The following is an 18,057-nucleotide window of genomic DNA, read 5'->3' on the forward strand; positions in this document are numbered from 1 at the left end:
TGTTTGGTGAGCTGCTGGTGTGGTTGGTATGAAGCCCGAACTGCCCACAACATGCTTCAGTGGCAACCTAAATAGGTCCTGCATAAGGATATCCTTGTGGTGCTGTTTGCACACACAACACAGTGCAGTAAAGTGGATCCTAGACTACAGTGGTCTCTGCTGCGACAGACACACTGACTATTGGTGAAGTCAGTGTGGTAAGGTCGCATGGAGACTGTGTGAAGCTGCGAAGTAAACAGCCCAAGCTGTGTGAGGCTAGACTCGTAAACAGTCTGATGAATTAAATGCATGAGAATCATTTATGTGCATCCTCTAGGAGAGGTAGCAGCCCACCTTGTGTTACGAAGGGCTCAAAGTGTGCTAACCCATTTAATAAAAACTATGATCATAACAGATGGGAAATACTTTTCCTTTTTGTGTTAAGAATGTTATTAAAAGAATCTGAACACACAGTTGACCACTAGATATCATAAGATGCAGACCTACCATTATGAAAGAGGTGGTGGCTATTGTGCTCAGTAGTGAAGCAGTAACAGCAGAATATTTGTTATGTGGAGCAGCATAGTTCCAGGTGGATACTAAAAGTTTTACAGGTGCATTCCATGTTCTCATTCTCTCTAATTAGATTTGGGGTGTAAAAGTGCCATGAAAAGTTGGGTGATCCCATCCTGTTCCGTAAAGATATGATGAATATGTGAGGTAAATTGCAGACAGTTATCCATCACAAAAAGTTTGGTGGTGGTTGGTTGGTGTATGTATGGTGCTCAACCCAAAAGTTTGGGAAGGCCTTTGATGGTGAAAACTTTGAAAAGTGGCAGAATTGCTGTCCCTGAGGTTGCAGCAGCGATCCTATGTTAGGTATGGAAAACAAAAATATGATAAATAACTTTAAGCAATATGCGATTCTACAAGGTACCCGTGGATGAAATGATGTTCTCTCACAGTTTAGTAGGTGTGAGTCAGGAGTGGATAACTTTCACTGGCACAGCCTGGTTGGAAATGCAGTCCATGCAGCAATGGCCCAAGTATCCAAGATCTGACTCAATGACTTTTCAGCAGACATAATGCCAAAACAGTACTTTCATAGTTTTCACGAGATTAATTTCTCAACTGTCAAAGTGTAACAGAGATAAGATATAGTGCTGTAGCACTACTCAATCAGAATCAAACTCTGTGAATGAAAAAGAATTTCTTCAGAGAGCAACAAGACGAAGATGTAAGGAAAAGTAGCACCTAAGCATTGGGTTTGCCCAAAGTGGAGTTAAACAAGGGAAACTCCAGGTTGGAATATGAACAATCTAAGGAAAAGATAGATTACTACTTACTATACAGATGACACTTGCCACTTTAAGTTGCAGACAGGTACAACTAAAGGACAGTTACACATCACTTTTCGACCACAGTCTTTATCAGTAAAAGAAAGGCACATGCATTCATACACACAAGAGAGCACACCTCGCATGCGCATCGCCAACCCCTCTGGCAGCTCAGACAAGAATTGGCATTCCTACACTACTGCTAGAAGAGGTGAAATTTCTTTCACATATTCTATGGAGAACTGAATTGGTATTCCATCAGGTCCAGTGACCTTTCGTCTGTTGAGTGATTTCAGTTGCATTTTTATCCCTTAGTCACTCAGTTTGGTATCTGTCATTTTATTATTTCTGTGATGATTTAAGGGAGAAACTGCAATGAAATAGTATTTTTTTTTTAATGGCGTTTAGATTTTGGCCTTTTCTTTATTGTCTTCCATTTCAAAGGCTCTGTGATCACAGAATATCTGGACACATGGCTTCGATCTATTTACTGAATTGACGTAAGACCAAAACTCTTTAGGATTTTATATCAGGTTGATAGATAGAATTTTACATGCAAATTCATTGAATGTGTCATGCCTGGGCCTCATTATGCCAATTTTGGCTCCATTTCATTTTTGTTTGTTTATGTGGCTTTGGCTACATTTAAATTTGGAGTCAAGCTCTCTTTGCATTATTATAAGTTTTCTAAAATAGTTGTCAAACCACAGTGTGTCTTTTCTGGCCTTCACAACTTTACTAGACACATGCCAGTTTAAAGTATATCTTTTGTGTCCCTCACAACTTTGCTTGACACATGCCAGTCTGAAGCATAATGTATAGTGCTCTTGAACTTTGTCAGTGCTGGAGATTAGATCTTCTTGTTGACCTGTCAGAAATCTGGAAACGTTTTCTTATGGCTCTTGCAAAATAGAAAGAGCTTTTTGCCTTTCTATGTTTTTGTATTTACAACTGTATTGAGTGATGTAATGGTCTTACATCACTGATTCCCTGTTTGACACTGAGTCAAAAAGTTTGGGTCTGTTTGCCACAGCAGGCCCAAGATGTTACTTGCTGCAGTTAATTCTCTGATTAGCTGCTCAAGGTAATTGTTGGACAAGGCATTCAGAACAATTTCACATTCAACCTATCTTAACAATATACAATACAGCTAGAGTTTAGAGTTTCAGTACTATTTACATATAGTTTCAGTCAGCTTTGCGACTCTAGTACTATAAGGGTGTTGTTTGCATATATAAGTACAACTACTATTGGGACCTTGGCAACGGCCTTGCTGCAGTGGATACACCGGTTTCTGCCAGATCACCAAAGTTAAGCGCTGTTGGACATGGCCGGCATTTGCATGAGTGACCATCCAGCCCGTCATGTGCTGTTGCCATTTTTCGGGGTGCACTCAGCCTCGTGATGCCAATTGAGGAGCTACTCGACCAAATAGTAGCGGCTCCGGTCAAAGAAAACCATCATAACGACCGGGAGAGCGGTGTGCTGACCACACGCCCCTCCTATCCGCATCCTCAGCTGAGGATGATACAGCGGTTGGATGGTCCCGATGGGTCACTTGGCCTGAAGATGGAGTGCTTTTACTGGGGCCTTCCCACATCCCTGCAGTTAACTAATACTATATTAACATTTTCTTGGTGCAGTCTGCTATGCGGCTCATAATGCATCTTATGGAGCCTGTGGAGATATTTCTCTAGTCTAAGAAAACCACATGTCCTCACCATATGTACTCCACTATCCTAGTAGCCACTTCCTGCATGTAGTACATGGCTGACCTGTTTAGGCAGACCTATGCCTGTGCCCTAGATTGTCACAAAGGATATTAATTCAGACTTCCCAAGGAATCATCTACAGTCAAGAAACGGCACAGTGAACCAGATATATTTCAATATGCAACACCACATATGGAATTATAAATAACAATATTGAGCCATAAACAGTTCAGGTCATATAACACTTGAACACACACAATCCAATCAGTGAGCCAGAGAGAGCATCAATTAATGTTTGCATAGTTCATCTTAGTGTTTGATGATGTGTAGAGCACTGGAGCAGTTCACTTGATGCTGATACACAGAAGAATGCAGGTGTCTTGAAGAGCTCCCGGTTCAAATGTCGGTTAGCACATATGATGGCATGTGGTTGGCTGGTTTCTGGAGGCACGGCTCGGATATCATGCCACTGCCTGTGGGAGCTGGCATGTGCTATGGAGGCTCACTATTCTTCATTACAGCCATTTCCCATGCTGTATTCACAGCAAGGGCTGTGCACGCTATGTGAATCTGCAGCCAGAATAGGGGCCAGCAAATTATACATCAGGAGCTGACACCACATCCCACCCCTGCAGCTGAGTGGAGAAGAGAGCTTAGTTGCATAGATTGTCTGCTGGCAAGCTGCTGTTGCTTGAATGATGAGGCCAACTTGGAGGAAAGAGGGTCCTCATCCTGCACAGGTCAAACCCCAGTACACTGGGAAAGCTGCCAAAACTGACATATCCAGGGATGCCAGTGGCAGTGGCATGAGATGCAGCTGCACTGTCAGGCTGCAGTGACTCAGGCAGCTCGTGTTGGACTAGTGTGCTAGCCTTGGGCGGGGAGCCATGAAGACATCAGGAGTGTATAACACATGTGACAGCAATGGCAATGACAGAAGGTGCACCGCTAGTGGAGATGGAGATGGTGATACCAAAAACATCAGGTGCAATGATGCCTCCAAAATGTGACTGTCACTGAAGCTGCAATGCTGGAGGACTCTGGTGGTGACATCATCATGACATCGTGCAGTCGTGACCCCAAGCTGCAGGTGTGGCAGCTGCGTTGGTGATGGCAACTGTTACCGCAATGGGAGTAAAGTGGGCAGCTGCCTAGGTTATGTGGTAGTCCCAGCTCCTAAGGTTTACAGACCCAAAGTCTGACAGTGCTGCAGCAGCTGGTTCTTGTTGAGATAATCCTATAGGCAAAGGCAATTTGGCAGCAGTATTGGAGCAGAAGGAAGACCTATGAATGTGACTTTGGTGCCGCAGCATCCTGCTAGAAGGGCCTAATATGACATATATCAAATGTCTACTGTAGCCCCAAGGTCCCACTTTTCGACAGATAAACTGTAAACTTCATATTGGTTACCAGGTGCTCTTTGCTAGACAAATGGTGCAAGACATTAGCAATGTCAATTGTTGCCATCCGTGCAGTAATTTAGCTGCTGAATGCTGTCTGATGGGAATGTAATGGTAGAAACCTAGAAAAATCAACAAAGCATCTTCTTTAGTGTGGCATTCCTTAACCTTGAGCTTTCGCTGGTTGAACATGTGAATGAATCGCTCTGCCTCGCTGTTCGACTGAGGATGGAAGTGTGCGGTACACACATGAAAAATGCTGTTGTGGTTGCAAAAATCTAAAAATTCCTTCAACATAAATTGTTGACCATTGTAAAAATATGAAAATTCCTTCAACATAAATTGTTGACCATTGTCTGATATGTCGGTGGTGGGCAGTCCTTCAATGGCCAAGACTTGAGCTACAATTCTGGCAGTAGCAGAGGATGTTGTCAACTGCATTGGTACAGCAATTGGAAATTCTGTATATGCATTGACAAGTACCAACCAGCATGAACGTAGAAAGGGTCTTGCATAATCATTATATATCCTCTGCCATGATGCACCTGACTCAGACCATGGGAACAACTGCTGCTACAGCATAGCCTGAGTCTGTTGATAAGCATTGCAGCTCATTGTTATTGCTTTAGCCAGACTGTCCATGCACATCTGTGACCCATGCTTTCTAGCTAGTAGCTTAGTGTGTACCACCGCACTATGGCATGAGTGAAGGACTTTTGAAACTTGGTGTTGCAGCCAATCAGGGGTGAGTATGCAAGGCCTGTCCTGTGAGGTGTGCAGCAGAATTGTGAATCAATAAAGAATGCTAAAAAGCAAAGTATCTTCTGGCAGTGGCATCTGGAATATTGATTTTTCTGGCTGGTCATTCTGTGAAAACATAGTGATGGACATGCAGAAGTGTCTCATCAGTACATGTCTCCCGAGCCGCCAGGGAAGTATCCAGTGGAAAATCAACCAACTGATCATGGATATGGTCGTCAATTTGAAGACATTTGTGTTCAGTGTGGTCAAACTCGTCATCACATCCCACTCACAACCATGTTACAGCATCTACATTGGCATGCTTTGTCGATGGGTGATACATGTTGTCACAGTTATACTCATTTAAAATCAAGGCTAATCATTGTAATCTGTGTGCCATTCCTTCTGATATCATTCAGTCAGGGCCAAACAACATGAAATATGGCTTATGGTCTGTAATCAGGGTGAACTTACAGCCATTAAAATATTCGAAAAATGACGGACTGCACACATGATGGCTTGGGCATTTTCATCCACCTGACTGTATCTGTTCTGGGCTTAGTTCAACATCTCAGGGATGAATGTTATCAGCCTATTGGGACTGTCAACTTTGTGTGATTAGATGGCACCAATGCTGTACTGGGAAGTGTAGGTTGCTAGCACTTGTCGGATCAAAGTGAACTGAGCAACATTGTTGCAGAAGCACTCCCTTCAGTCTAGTGTGCTGTGTTCTTTTGCTTTGTCTCTGTAATTTGTTAATAGGTGAAGCAATTTGTGCTGCATTAGGAATAAACTCATATAATAAGTGATTTCACCAAAAAAAGCCTGAAGTTATTGTAAGTTCTTTGGGACTGGTAGATCTGTGATTGCTCAAAGATGCATGTTGAGTGCCCACATGCTGTAAATGTCAATGATGTGGCCCAATTATTCAGTGTATGGTTAAAGTCTGACACTTGAGGCAGTTAGATCAAAAACATAAGTCTTGCAATAACAGAAACAGTTTCTGAAGTTTGGTGATGTGGTTCTGTTGGTTCTTGCCACACACAATACTGTCATCAAAGTTTCTGCAACATCGGGAGCCTTCTTGCTGACTTATTCAAGATATTGTTGAAATTTTGCTGGGGCAGGGGAAATTCCAGAAGGCAACTATTATATCTGTATAAACCTATGATGTGTTAATCACCAGCTTCTGCTTTATCTCATTGTCCACCTCCAGTGGAGGTATTCATCTTTCAGATCGATTGATAACAAATATTTTCTCCTACTCAGCCTGGCTGCTAATTCCTTGGACTTTGGTATTGGATAGATATCCAGAATAGGTTGTGTCTTGATTGTGACTTGAAAGTCTGCACACAACCGAATGTCATCATTTTTCTTGCGGCCAATCACTGGGGGTGGGGGGGACCACTCACTTTATGTCACTGTTTCAATGACCTTAAAGCTCATAATCAATACAATTTTGACAGTGTCCAGAAAAGTGAAAGGCACATTACATGCTTTGCAGAACTTAGACTGAGCATTTCCTTTCACCGTGATGTATGCTTGAAAACCTGTCTTCATTCAGAATGGCAGTTGACACAAGGTGCACCACACCTGTAACAAACAGGCAAATTGATTGACCACTGTCACTTGTGGGTCTTGCTGCAACTAATTATAAGGAGAAGAAACACTACAGAATCCTTTTGTGGGAATGACTGTATTGTTATATTCAACCAAATCACCCTGCCTAGGTTGCAAAAATTGTGCGTCTATGAGCTAGCTGCAGGTCCTATGTTTAGCTGAAAGGCAATGTCTTTGTCGTTAATTTGCATGATGAACAATTTCTTCTGATTTTCTGTGATTGTTGCTGCAGTAATGGGTTTGGCTGCATGGAATTGACAGGACTGATAGCCTTGTGACATGCCGTCATTCGACGGCTGCTGGAACAAGCTACACATTTTGTGCATTGCATGGGAGTAACCTGAGCTTTGCATGAGTGATTGCTGAGCTTGCCATTGTGACCCTGGTTCACTTGGCAATCGAATTTATTGGGTCATTTGCCAGCACTTGGTCCAGGAAAACATAAATATCCATAATTTCCTCAGACAACAATATATGCTTCTTAGGTTGCAAACACACAGACTTGGGTATACAATGATTCACACAAATCTAAGGGCTGTCAATTCGACTAAATACCTAGGAATTACAATTAGAAGCAACTTAAATTGGAAAGACCACATAGATAATGTTGTGGGGAAGGCAAAACAAAGACTGCGCTTTGGTGGCAGAACACTTAGATGATGTGACAAACCCATTAAAGAGACAGCTTACATTACAATTGTCCGTCTTCTGCTGGAATATTGCTGCACGGTATGGGATCCTTACTAGGTAGGATTGACGGAGGACATCGAAAAAGTGCAAAGAAAGGCAGCTCGTTTCATGTTATCGTGCAATAGGGTGAGAGTGTCACTGATATGATACGCGAGTTGGGGTGGCAGTCACTGCAATGAAGGTGGTTTTCTTTTCGGTGAGATCTATTTACAAAATTTCAATCACCAACTTTCTCTTCCGAATGTAAAAATATTTTGTTGACACCCACCTACGCAGGGAGAAATGATCATCATAATAAAATAATAGAAATAAGGGCTCGAACGCAAAGATTTAGGTGTTCCTTTTTCCCACGCATCATTCGAGAGTGGAATGGTAGAGAAGTAGTATGAAAATGGTTCAATGAACCCTCTGCCAGGCACTTAAGTGTGAATTGCAGAGCAACCACATAGATGTAGATGTATAGCTTGTTCCAGTTATCACTCGTAGTATTCCGAAATTTGCAGTCTCTATGATGAAGTTTAATAAAACGTGTTACTGATGCCCATAGCGTCTGGTCAGGAAAGTGCTGAACAACCAAATACCAACTCATTTTATCCATATGTAACATGATACTGTGACTGGACACACTTAAATTTGCATTGCAGTGATAACCCTTCTAGTTCCATGAACCACTGCCTAAAAATTTGCACAGGGGTCTCAGAAGCTCAGAAGAATTGAAAGCACACCATTTTGATGGCCGGCTGGGGTGGTCAAGCCATTCTAGGTGCTACAGTCTGGAACCGTGTGACCACTACGGTCACAGGTTTGAATCCTGCCTCGGGCATGGCTGTGTGTGATGTCCTTGGGTTAGTTAGGTTTAAGTAGTTCTAAGTTCTAGGGGACTGATGACCTCAGAAGTTATGTCCCATAGTGCTCAGACCCATTTGAACCATGCTGATGTGTGATGAAAGTGCATAGTAATCATGAAATGTTCTGGAGCAATTCATCATAACCAGATGTAGTAGGGATCTGAAGCGGACACAATTTCAAAGCTAATTTGTAAGTATCAGGACCAGCCCACACAAAGAGGCAGGTGCGGTATTGCGACTCACAAATTCCATACGCCATGGAGTGCTGGTGTAACCTGGATATACATTTGTCCCTGTCCTCCAAATCAGAATTAAATGGGACAAAAGGAGGCAGCAGAGGGTCCATCGTGGTGGACCGAGTCAGTCTTTAAGAAGTTAACAGCTGCACAAACTGAGTCTGCAAAGTGAGTAGTTGTTCAAGCTGGTCAGACCTTGTAAATTGTATCACTATAAATACCTTGAATCAGTAGGTAGCTGCTGATTAGCAGTAAATCATTGTCCTATTTTTGTCATTGCCAGTAAAATACATCAGTCAAGATTTCATGAGGAATAATTAAACCAGCATCTGAAGTTAAGGAGCAGGGCACAGTGAACCTGGTATGTTTCAATACACTATACCATACACAGAAATATAAATAATGAGCCATAGACAGTTCAAGACATATAACACTTGAACACAGACAATTCAGTCCATGAGCTAGAGAGAGAACCAAGTAACATTTGCCATGTTCATCTTAGTGCTCACTTGATGCTGATACACACAAGACTGCAAGTGTCTTTAAGAGCCCCCAGTTCAAACATCAGCTAGTGCATATAATGGCATGTGTTGACTGGTGTGTGGAAGCATGGCTCACCTGAAGCACCATTGCTGGCAGGAGCTGGCATGTGCTGTGGAGACACACTGGTCTGCGTTACAGCTGTTGCCCATGACATGTTCTCCATGACAACAGCTATGCATCCTATGGGAGTGCATGGTTGGAATTAGGAGCAGGAAGTTCAGCATCAGGTGCCAACACCAGAGCCACAGAATCATCTTAGCCTCCAGTTTAAGTGTTTTACTCGACTCCAAACCAGAGGACCATGATCAGTTGCAGGAATGATGCAGCAAAATCATGTCTCTACTTCCAACCCATGAACAAGGCTAGCTGTCTTCACAAAATTAGCTAGCCAGTTATAGGAGCTGATGATGGCCCCTGAACTGTGGGGGCAGGCATCTGTCGTACTGACACGAGGCACAATTTGTAACTGGGTGCTCTCAGTGGCTACTGACAGACCCTCTTCCACACTAGATTTCTTTCCCAATTTCCACTCTTTTTCCCTGAGGAGCTCCACCAGCTGCCTAACATTGGAGCTTCCACAGGCAAACAGTCTCACCCTCTGGACTTGTCCAGACCTTTCAGGAAGATCAGCCACTGTTCCAATGGGAGAGGCATCCTGGGTAGGCTCAGGTGTACTTTCAGCAGTGGACAAACCCTAGACCTGTTTTAGACACATAAGGGGACAGCTGTATGGCCAGTGCCTGCCCAGAGATTCGCAACCACTCCACTGTTTGCCAATCACTGTCAGGTAAATGTGAACCAGGTGGGATGTGTGAATTGGAAGGCATAGGAGTCGCAGTGATTCCAGAAATTGCTGTAGGCTCCACAGCTCTCAAAGCATTCATTGTAGATGCTCCAGTGACACTACAGCCCAGGACAGCCTTCTAGAAGCCTGTCAATCATGGCCAATACAACTTCCAGTGTTTATGGACCATGGCCAATTCCCCCAATGTCCACAACAGGTGCTGTCCTTTAATCAGTATTTGTCTATATTACATGAACCATAAACCATGTCATTGGTGAGGTGGCTTGTGTGCCTCAGTGATACAGACAGCTGCACCATAGGTGCAGTCACAATAGAGGGGTACCTATTCAGAGGCCAGACAAACATGTGGATCTTGAAAAGCGGCAGTAGCCATTTCAGTAGTTACAGGGGCAACAGTCTGGACGTTTGACTGATCTGGCCTTGTAACATCAACAAAAATGGCCTTGCTGTGCTGGTACTGCAAACAGATGAAAGCAAGGGGAAACTAGAGCTGTAATTTTTTCTGAGGGCATGCAGCTCTACTATATTGTTAAATGACGATGGGGCACTCTTTGGTAAAATATTGTAGGAGGTAAAATAGTCCCCCATTCAGATATCCGGGTGGAGACTATTCAGGAGGATGCCATCACCAGGAGAAACAAAAGTGGCATTGCACGGGACTTTGGAATTTTAGATCCCTTAATTGGCCAAGTTGGTTAGGAAATTTAAAAATGGGAACAGATATGTTGAAGATATATCTAGTGGGAATTAGTGAAGTTCGGTGGCAGGACAAGCAGGACTTCTGATCAGATGAGTATGGAACTCTAAATACAAAGTCAAATAATGTAATGTACGAGTAGTATACTGAACACATTATCATGGCCAAAACAGGTATGAAGCTCACACCTACCATAGTAGTACAAGTTTATATGCCACCTAGTGCTGCAGATAATGACGAGACTGAAGAAATGTATGATGAGATAAAAGAAATTATTCAGATAGTTAAGGGAGATGAAAATTTAATTATAAGGGGGGGGACTGGATAGTATTCGATAATAGAACAAGGAAGACTCATGTGACCAATTCTAGAATATTTCTCAAGTGTGTGGGTTCCATACCAGGTAGGAGCAATGGGGGACACTGAACATGTGCAGAGAAGGGCAGAATGATTGGTGACAATTTTGTTTAATCTATGGGAGTGCGTCACAGAGATACTGAAGGAAATGAACTGGCAGACCCTTGAAGACACATGTAAACTATCTCAAGAAACTTTATTAACAGAGTTTCAAGAACTTGCTTTAAATGGTTACTGTAGGGATATACTACAACCCCGTATATATTGCTCACATAGAGATCATGAGGATAAGATTAGAAAAATTAATGCACATAAAGAGGCATTCAGACATCATTCCTCCTGCACTCTATATGTGATTGGAGCAGGAAGAAACCCTACTAACTGATACAATGGGATGTACTCTCTACCATCCACTTCACGGTGGTTTGCAAATTGTAGATGTAGAAGGAAATCTTCTTGGTGAATATGGACTGGGGGAAAGGTATGAGAAAGGAAGCCGCCTGCTACAGTTTGCGCAGAGCGTAATTTAATCATTGCTAACACTTGGTTTAAAAATCACGAAAGAAGGTTGTATACATGGACAGGACATGGATACACTGGAAGGTTTCAGATTGATTATATAATTGTAAGACAGAGATTTCACAAATAGATTTTAAATTATAAGACATGTCTAGGGGCAGATGTGGACACTTGACCACAATTTATTGGTCATGAACTGTAGATAAAAACTGAAGAAATTTGCAAAAAGGTAGCAAATTAATTAGATGGGAACTAGATAAATTGAAAGAACCAGAGGTTGCGGAGGGTTTTAGAGAAAGCAGTACGCAGATGTTGACCTGAACTGGGAAAAGGAATACAGTAGAGAATGGGTGGGATGTTTTCAGGGATAAAATAGTGAAGGCAGCAGAGGATCAAATTGGTAAAAGTACAAAGCAAATAGAAATCCTTGTACAATGCAGAAGATATTGAATTTAACTAATGAAAGGAGAAAATATAAAAATGAAGCAGGCGAAAAGGTTTAGAAATGTCTAAGAAATGAGACTGAAACAAAGTGCAATATGGCCAAGCAGGAATGGCTTGAGAGCAGATATAAGCAATTAGAAGCCTATTTTACTAGGGGAAAAATAAATACCACCTGCAGAAAAATTAAAGAGGCCTTCCGAGAAAAGAGCAACAGTTGCATGAATATGAATATGAAGAGCTGGGTAAATCAAATAAAAACTTAGATTCTACAAGGAATCATTTAACTCTCTTGGAAAATGGCTTTCCAGGACAGCTCCCTGAAATCCACCTCAGTGATATTGACAAGGGGGATGTTGAGTCAATAATTAAATGGCTGAAGGCTGAGGACTCGCATGGATATGATGGGATATCTACCAGGTCATAATTGAGTATGACTGTGAATTTATCTGGACATGTGTAACAGGGTTAGGTGAACTGAAATTAAATTTCTTGAAAGATTTTACCAGCCATTCGATCCCACCATGCCAGTTTTGGAATCATTTAAGGAATGTTTACACTTAGTAGCATGGAAATACCAGACCAACTGATATTTGGAAGGGACTTTAATCTAAATCTAAAAAGTATATCCTGGGACATCTACAGATTCATTGTAGGTGGTATGGATGGGTAGTCTTGCAAGTTACTTTTGAACACATTTTTTGAAACCAAATGTTGTCTTGAGCAGCAGGTTTGACAGCCCATGCTCAATGGAAGTGGATCTTGTTACAAACAGGCCTTATCATCTGTGTCAGTATAGAGATATGAATTAGTGATCATGATGTTGTCATAGCAACAATGGTTACTAAAGTTAATAAATCCACCAAGAAGGTTAGAAGAGTATTTTTGCTAGAAAGAATAAATAAGCAGCTGTTAGCATCCCACTTAGACAATGAATAGCCATCATTTTGTTCCAGTATTATGAACAAAGAAGAACTATCGCCAAAGTTTACGTGGACTGCCTAATGGACTCTGGAGAAGTATGTGCCAAGTAATTGGATTAAGACCAGAAAAGACCCACAATGGTTTAATAACTAAATATGGAAAATGCTGAAGAAGCAGAGTTAAAAAAAGAATGTGCAGATAGTAAGAGGCAAAAATGCATAGAAATTCATGTGTCTGTAAAAATGTCAATGTGTGTAACATACAATAAGCTCCATTGTTACTGTAACAAAAGGTCTTGCAGAAAGCCAAAAACAAGTCAGCTACTATGTCACATTAATAAGTGGGCAGAGGGCTTCTCTTCAGTCACTTATTGATCAGTCTCATGTGATATGGAAGGCAGTGAAAGGAAAGCTCAAACTTTGAAGTTCGCACTTAAGAAATCGTTCACACGGGAGGAGCATAAGGAAATGTGCCTTATACAACAACAAAACAGTGCTCATGCAAGCATCTGCCAACAGCAAAGTGTCAAAGGCTTTAGGAAGACTATGCATTGCCTCCGATGAGTGTGACGTGACAACTGTTTAAATTAGATTTGTTTGAGCAGTTGGGGGGGGGGGGGGGGGAGGGGGGGTGTCCTCTTGCACATGCATAGTTGAGTTGCATAGTATGGGTAGTACCTTTTCCCACTTCTGGTTGCAGAAGTGTGGCTGGGCACCACTACTTAATATTGCCCCAGTTCAGAAATATAGTAAATCTGGGGCTGATGCACAGAGCAGTCTGAGTTGTGGTGGGGAGGTTGTTCGTCTCCACATGACCTCTGTTTACGTTCAGTGAATTTGTTGTTTCCTCTTTGTTTATTGCTCTCACGTTAAATGATAACAAAATGGATTATTGTGGCTGGTAGCTATCAAATGAATTAAAATACATTCACATAATTACGGAGGGCTAAAATATGTTATTAGTTTGAGATTTTATTTCCACCTTTCTGACAGTCAAGTATTAATCACCTTACAGAACAATGAAGTTATTTTTATTGGTTTGCTAAAGAGATTAGGCTTTTATTAATCTTTTCTGCTGAGGCACTCAATGTATTTGAAACGAAGTGTTTAATTTCACACTATTGGCTAGTTTCAACAGTTCGCTGCATTTAAAGTGCGTGTTATGGTATTATGCCATAATAAGGAACCAAACATGAGATAATACCCTACTGGTACTCCAAGAAAATTTATGTACGAATGTACATTTTAAGCTGAATATGCATTTTAGTATGGTTCATGAAATTCCGATGCTCTTGAAGTATTCTCTTTTGTCGTGTTTCTTTTATGACAATGTAAGATCTTTTAATGTTTTACACATGCGAATCATAGCTGCGCAAGTGCGGTGACACCTGTTATCTGGCGCTCTCTTGAAACTGCGGAAACGAACCTATTTCTGACAGGTCGCAGGAAATTATTGTGAATGGCGGTTTGAAAAGCGTTATATTCAAAGCAGATTTCCTTTTACACAAGATGAACTATGTGCAAGAATGGAAAGATAAATTTCTTAAATCACAAAGCGTTAGACTCTCATTTAAAAATCAACTCTTTGAAGACGACCATTTAGAAGAATTTCGAGCACAGAAGATCAGACATTTACGTCATTATTAAAAATTTTACTGGCACATTTGTGTGATGTACCTTAAAGTGTAGCACACGCAAAAAAGATCAACATTATATGTGGAAGCTTAACTTCTCTTCCAGCTTATTAATCTTCGAGACCAATATTATATGTGAATGCTACGTATATTAATTCAAACCATTAAATTTCCTTATTTGTGTGTTCATGCTACTTAAGAATGATCTTATGCTGTCATCAACTGGCGAGATCACATGACATGAACTATGACTGGCTTACAAAAGAGCATCACAATCATGATTTCAATGCTTCGGAGAGTGAGATGCGGTGTTTGGTGGAATTCAAATTTATACCTTCGTACATGTTGCTGCACATCAAAGGTCTTTCAAAACGTGTTTTTCCCCCCTGAGTTTCGTTTTCTAAAGTACCAGGAAATTCTATGTTGGTGTATAAAACCATAAACATTCAAAGGCTTGATGAGTTTTATAGTGCCAAAGAAGAGTATACTGACTCTTAACATGGAAAAAGTGTAGTTCCACCTGGGAGAAAATGTATTTTTAACTGGGAAATCTGGGAAAAATCCAGGAATTTTTTTTCCTTGTCCACGTATACACCCTGAAAGAAGTCACCAGGTCTGGATGGAATCCCAGTTTGGTTTCACAAAGAGTACTGTGCAGCAATGGTCTCTTACTTAGTTTGCATTTATTGTTAATATCCCACCCAATGCAAAGTCCCAAGCAAATGGAAAAAAGCACAAGTGTCTCCTTTATATAAGAAGGGTTAACAAACTGAACCACAATATGACAGACCAACGTACTTAACATTGGTTTGCTACATATTTCTTGAATATATACTCCATTCAAATTTAATAAATTTCCTTGAGACGTGAAACAGCTTCTTTTAACAACCCAGCACAGGTTTAGAAAGAAACTCAGTTTGCTCTTTCCTCACATGATATCCTGCAAGCTATGGACGAAGAGAATGGACAGATTCCATATTACTAAATTTCTGTGACACACTGCCCCACTACAGACTGCTAACAAATGTATGAGCATATGAAATAGGTTCCCAGATATCTGAGATGCTTGAAGACATACATAGTTCTCACTGGCAAATGTCTGTCGGAGACAAGGTTATCATCAGGAGTACCTCAGCAAAGTGTGATAGAACTACTCTTATTCTGTATACACATGAATGATCTGATGGACAGGGTGAGTGGCAATCTGCAGCTGTTGCTGATGACACTGTGGTGTACAGGAAGGTGTTATCACTGAGTGACTGTAGGAGGGTACAAGGTGCCTGACTACTAGCGGTACAAGGTTCCCTCTGCCATACATCATATAGTGGCTTCCAGAGTATGAATTTCAGTGCAGAATACTAATGCAATGTGCTGCATATGTTTTCCCAGTAATTAGCCACATTTTTTGTTTTCGTTTAGGAGGGGTCTGTTTCCTGAACAATTAAAATACTTAGTAGCAAAACCACTTTATAGTAAAGGAGAGAGGGATCATGTAAACAATTTAGAAGTATTTCTGTGCAATCAGTAGTTCCTGAAGTTATTGAAAAGGCTAAACGTAATTGATTGTTTAGTTCATATAATTTGCTTCAAATGTAAAGTTTGATTTTAGATGTGGCTTAACAACTGAAAATGCAATATTGTCATTTCTCTGTGAGGCACTGGACAGATTGAACAAAAAGATGTGAACAGAAGGATTCTTCTTTGATTTAACTAAAGCATGTGATTATAAATTATTACTGCAGAAGTTGGACAGTTATGGAATAAAAGGAGTAGGTTATGATTGGTTCCTTTCATACTTTGACAGACAGCAGAAGGTCATTCTCCACAGTAATTAGAATGACTCATACATAAGTTGTTGTTCAATCTGTATATTGAGCAAGCAGTAAAGGAAACAAAAGAAAAATTAGGAGTAGGTATTAAAATTCATGGAGAAGAAATAAAAACTTTGAGGTTCGCCGATGACATTGTAATTCTGTCAGAGACAGCAAAGGACTTGGAAGAGCAGTTGAATGGAATGGACAGTGTCTTGAAAGGAGGATATAAGATGAACATCAACAAAAGCAAAACAAGGATAATGGAATGTAGTCTAATTAAGTCGGGTGATGCTGAGGTAATTAGATTAGGAAATGAGGCACTTAAAGTAGTAAAGGAGTTTTGCTATTTGGGGAGCAAAATAACTGATGATGGTCGAAGTAGAGAGGATATAAAATGTAGGCTGGCAATGGCAAGGAAAGCGTTTCTGAAGAAGAGAAATTTGTTAACATCCAGTATTGATTTAAGTGTCAGGAAGTCATTTCTGAAAGTATTCGTATGGAGTGTAGCCATGTATGGAAGTGAAACATGGACGATAAATAGTTTGGACAAGAAGAGAATAGAAGCTTTCGAAATGTGGTGCTACAGAAGAATGCTGAAGATTAGATGGGTAGATCACATAACTAATGAGGAAGTATTGAATAGGATTGGGGAGAAGAGAAGTTTGTGGCACAACTTGACCAGAAGAAGAATACACTAAGCAGATTCAGAAGGATGTAGGTTGCAGTAGGTACTGGGAGATGAAAAAGCTTGCACAGGATAGAGTAGCATGGAGAGCTGCATCAAACCAGTCTCAGGACTGAAGACCACAACAACAACAACATACATAAGTGCATAATAAATGTGTTTTTATTTATTTATTTTTGTTGTATGTCAAATTTTAATTTAAAAATAAAAACTAATATTCTTTATCTTTCTGATCAGTTATATACGGTAAGATCTTAACACAATTGTATAAACTATGTTTTTGCCCTTGCTTTCTTTTGGAAGGACATAAACAAATTTTATGGGTTTGATGCATGTGAGCACACCACACAGAGAGTTGTTTGTGGGAAAAACACATTTTTTCTAAGTGCATACCAGCAGCTTTGAATGTTTGCATGTGAGCTTTATGTTAATTCCAAAAACAAGTTTTGGGCGAATTCAATGTCTTAAATTGAAAAGGCAAATCTGTTGATATAATTGGATTTAATGGAATCACAACACTTTCTCCTTTAGCTGAATAACTATAGTAATACTAACATTATTTTGGCCCAAATGTGTAATTTGGAAGCACATACTATTACACAAGCTAGTTGCACCAATGCTTCTTATTAAGAGGACTGGAACATCAACTCTTAAACTCAGTTTATAAGAAGACATTCCTAACAATTCCAAAGAGATAAGAAACACTATAAGAAATGACTTGTTCAGTGTTTACAATGTTACTAACAGGAGCTACTCCAATATCTCCATCCACTTGTGACATAATTATTTAATTTACCTGCCCTAAAAAGTCATTATCTGGCACCAAAATTGCCCTCTCACACAACCATTTTTTATTTCACCCATGTTATAACTTCAAGTTGTTCAAATATATTTCAAGGATGACACAGTACATGAAAGTCACAGATCAAGTAAACAGAGTAAGACGTGTGTACACTTTAACAGTCAAATCTGTGGTGTCACCGCCAGACACCACACTTGCTAGGTGGTAGCTTAAATCGGCCGCGGTCCATTTAGTACATGTCGGTCCCGCGTGTTGCCAGTGTGTGATCGCAGAC

Source organism: Schistocerca serialis, chromosome 8 (assembly GCF_023864345.2).
Source record: "Schistocerca serialis cubense isolate TAMUIC-IGC-003099 chromosome 8, iqSchSeri2.2, whole genome shotgun sequence".
Lineage (NCBI taxonomy): Eukaryota > Metazoa > Arthropoda > Insecta > Orthoptera > Acrididae > Schistocerca > Schistocerca serialis.